Source organism: Aplysia californica, unplaced genomic scaffold (genome assembly GCF_000002075.1).
Source record: "Aplysia californica isolate F4 #8 unplaced genomic scaffold, AplCal3.0 scaffold00486, whole genome shotgun sequence".
Lineage (NCBI taxonomy): Eukaryota > Metazoa > Mollusca > Gastropoda > Aplysiida > Aplysiidae > Aplysia > Aplysia californica.
In genome coordinates, this window is record NW_004797756.1 from 380,493 (window position 1) to 385,261 (window position 4,769).

The window sequence follows — 4,769 nt, forward strand, 5'->3', positions numbered from 1 at the left end:
TCATTATTTTTTTTCTAGTTTGTAGGCTACGTGTTCTAAACTTAAAAGCTAATTTTTTCAAAATTAGATCTTTATACTTTATGCCCTACCTCGCAAAATCTCAAAAAGTACTTAAGATATAAAAAATTATAAAAACCACTGTGTTCAGCATTGAATGTTCTTATTAGGTACAACCCCTAACTCATAATGGCTTAAAATCTGACTTTGGGTACCTTTCTTCAGGCACACACACATATTTTCTTGTGATCTTGTAGCTGGCGAAAGGCTGTTGCTCTACTGTGTTGTCTTGTCTTTCCATTTCCTTTGTTCTTTCCAGGTAAGTTTCCCTTTTTTCCACCGGAAACATAATGGCCGTCTTAGTGTCCTTAAAATGTTTGTATTCAAAATGGATACTTGATGATAACACTAAAAGCATATTGCTCTCCCAGCATACCATTGACCCTTATTGACAAAATATATCAATGTTGAATTCTCACAAATGTAAAGAAAAACCCAACAAATCCTTTCATTTTTGGGGTTTTCATATTTTTAATTCCAACAAAGTAGCCTACAATAACAAAAGTTAATAATTGCACTGTTACAAAATCAACTATAAAATAACACAGGTATTGCTCGTTTAGAACAATTTCATGAGAAGTTTTGTCATCATGGATGACTCTAGTGCATTTATTATCATGTTATAAAAATATCTCGTAGGCCATTAAACTTGTCGCCCACACTTTAAAAAAATGATTGGAAAAATCAACTGCTTATACTTATTGTAATATTTACAAACACAAAGAAATAATATATAGATTATTTATATATATCGCTCTTTAAGTATAACACTATAACCCACAGAATTATTGTTTTGTCCAGAACACACTAATAATTTCTAATACAGTGGAGTCTGCTTAAACCCAAATCTGCCGTACCTCCAGATTTTATTTTGTTTAAACGGGTTTCTGGTATAGAGTGTAGCTCAAATAGTGATGATTGTCGACTGTGTAGAGATGGGAATGTTATTCTTGTTGCAAATTTCACTTTTTGGAAGTTATTTTTCTCATCTTCCTCTTTCACTTTCAGTAAATGCAGTTTGAGCGGCAGGCTGTACTCGCTGTGCTTTCTTTTTAATCTGCCATACAATTACACAGAACAGATGTAAGAGTAGAGATGGAGGAATGAGAAAGAGAGCCCAACGCCAGTGACATCACGAAGCACACCACGTGCCATTACGTGCCCATGCACAGGGCCTATATGAACTATCTTCACAGAGACAATAGTCCATGACCAATGGAAGGTCGTGTGACAGACATACAGTCTCTAACCTTACTTCATGACAGGCCCATACACGGTGTGTAGGGCTTACTGATGTGTGCGATTCACGTAGGCAAACACAACACTAGCAATGCCTCTCTGGCTGGATTCATTCGATACACATGCTTTCTCATTCTCGCAAATGCGTGCATCTCTTTCTTCTATTTCACTGTCTTGAAGCTCATACTTTGACTTGGATTTGGGTACTAGAGTCTAGAGGGTTGCTAGTGGGGATTTAGACACCAAAACCCTCAAAATTAATTTCGGTTTATAAATAGGGGCATTTCAATAATCCAGCTTTCTGACAAAGAAGAAACAAAAATCAGGGACTTTATCTTCTTTCCATGTACCAATATACTTGAAGTGGACTCCACTGTACATACTGTGGGCCAGCTGTTCAAATGCACTAAGCGCAAAACTTTCATAGATTTTTAAAAACTGTTCTTAACCAGCAATATGGTGAAATATTTGGTTGAAATTCTTCAAAATAAATGTTGAAAAAGATAGAAAAGATACATATTGTATGTGTACAATTTGTAAAAGAATTCAATCTTTTCTCTTTCCGTAAAAAATTTACTTCGTGGGCTTAGAGCAGTTGAACAGCTTATTGACGATATATATGATCTTGATGGTCATACTTTCACCTAAATTACCCGCTCTGATGACTGCAAAACGAATTGCGCACAGCATGTATGCTACCTATAAAGAGAAAGACAAAGGAAGAAGTCTTTTTCAACACTTACAAGTAGTGAGAGAGAAATAACCTGATGTTACAGCTGATATAGTATAGCAATTCCTCTCTCGCTATATATTATATATATCTTACAAGCTGATCATTTTTGTGGTTGCTTGTACTTGTTAATCATAAAAAAGTTAATGTGTTGACATAGCCTACGATTTTTTTCTCTCCAAATAATCCTCCCTTTAAAAAAAAAAATTGTTCAAATTGTTATAAGTTATGGATAACTACAGAAAAATCATACTTGGACTTGAGTGTAGAAAGATAATAATAAGCCCTCATACTCACAGTTTGCCTCACTAATAAAGACAATAAAAGTACAAACAAATCAGAAAATCAGATTACTTGATCAATAGGAATGTGATGGTGTTGTTGTCATGAAAATGAAAGGAGCTTGGTTTCACCAATGACAGAATGTATTGTTTTTGTTTTCTTTTTGATCTGCATGCATATATGATGAAGAACTGAAGTGTGAATGTTGTCATTTGTCAGCATTGGAATTCCATGTCTAGACTAAACATTAAAAGTTCAGTCAACAAATGTGAGTGTTGTTAGACTCTTGTTTCTTCTGATCACCACATCCTTTTCAATCTTGAGGAGAAAACCTCTATTCCAGACTGGTGGGTGGTTGGCGGGAGCTCTGGTGTGGTTGGCTCTATACGCTCTTATACTATCATGCCATGTAGTCGAAGCCAAGCCCTTTAGAGATAGAGGCCGACTGTCCAGGCCCCAGGCCGCAGGTAAAGGATGACCCCCCTCTCTTATCTTGCTGCCTCGCAAAGCGCTGCGCGTGTTCGTCTGGCGCCGGGTATCCGATTATCACTTAATTGTATTACCGCTCACGCGACACCTCTTGTTTGTCTGTAGTTTAAGAGCCTGGTATCGACGCCGTTTAATTAAGAAGTAATCAAAGAGACTACCCATTTGCCTTACACGGCGCCAAGTACGTTTTGTGTGTTGTGTGTTGTGTTGTTACCACCTTCAACAGTTCTTGCTGTGCATTGTTTTCTGAACATCTGCCAGATAGACAAGCTACGCTCCTACGCTGCCTAAGTTAAGAGTTTCATTGAAAAGTGGCGATAACGGTCAATTATGTGACCATTTGACGTACTTACTTGATCCTGTTGTTTTATTCAGGACCTTCTGTAGTATTTTCTGTTGTTTCACGCATATCTACTTTCTCTAAACAGGATTTGGAAATGTTTGAAGATTTCGAGTGCATAGAATGAAAATAATTCGAACTTAATTTTACTTGTAAACATGTGGAGGAAATGTTCTGTGTACAATTGTAGATCTGGATATAAAAATCAGCCTGGAGATCAGAAGGTGGCAGTCTACAAATTTCCTAAAGACAATGAGAAACGCAAGGCCTGGGTGGCGAGTTTGCCTAATAAATTGAAGTTAGAGGATGTCACTGATTTTATGGGTGTCTGTGCCTTGCATTGGCCTGAAAATGTACAAATGGAACATACAACTGGAAGAGGTCCTCGTCCAGCAGTAGGCCTACCTCCAACAATTTTCCAAGTGCCGAAATCGTGTGTGCCCAGTGTATCCCGAAGTAAGCCCCGACCAACTACAAAGGCCACATCTGAATCTCGTGCTATGGATATTGATGAATTAAACGCCTTTAACGAAAAAGATCTGTTCAAAGCCGATACTTTCGACTATCAGTTCACATCGATACTCCGGAAACATGGAATAGTTGCATCCGATGAGGAACTGTCACAGTATGCATTCTTTAGTAAAGAAAGAATTGGTGCTATTCCAAAATTTTCAGTCTATTTTCAAGTTATTAGTTCCTCTACTGGTGTATCCATCTCTTTTGAATCATACAGATCACTCCAAAGAGTCTACCACCCTTTCCTGAAATCAATCAGTCGAGAGAGTCAACTCACAGAATTACTTCGTTTTGTAAGGTCAGAAGAAAAAAGTGACAGGAAATTTGAATTTTTGATGAGACAAATTGTTCTTTTGAACTCTCCAAGAAATGGGCGACTGTATAGTGTTGCAGATTTGATCCTTGCGTTTTCATGGTATGCAAGGTCACGCTGTCTGTACCAGGAGTTAAGAGATTCATTGCAGTTACCGTCAGTCTCTACATTGCAGAGAGTCACCAGCATTGCAAAGAATACGTCTGATACCATGCTATTTACTTCACATTTTACCAACCTGGAAGAGAGAAACAGATATTGTATACTCCTTGTGGATGAAGTGTACGTGAAAGCGTCTCTTTCATACCGCGGTGGGACTGTATATGGCTATGCAGTGGATGTGCCAGACAAAAAAGCCAACACTATCCTGTGCATCATGGTCAAATGCTTTTTTGGTGCTAAGACTTTTGTCGCGAAACTTCTTCCTTGCCATGCACTCACCGCCCTGTTTCAATACACTCACGTGAATGAAGTGATAAGAAGTATTGAAGCCTGTGGAGCAAAAGTCTTGGGTATTGTTAATGACAACAATAGGGTGAACCAATCGTTTTTTTCAATGTTCCCCAAGAACAATCCTCTAACACCTTGGATTGCGCAGTGTCCCTCAGATGCTTCAAGACCCCCTTTTCTGATGTATGACACTGTGCATTTGTTTAAAAATATCCGAAATAACTGGATAACTGAGAAAACCCAGACCCTGCAGTTTTCCCCTCAAAGTTCTGATTTGGAAATACAAGCTAGATGGTCAGATCTTTGCGACTTACATAGTCATGAAACCAACACACTGGTCAAGCTGTCAGACG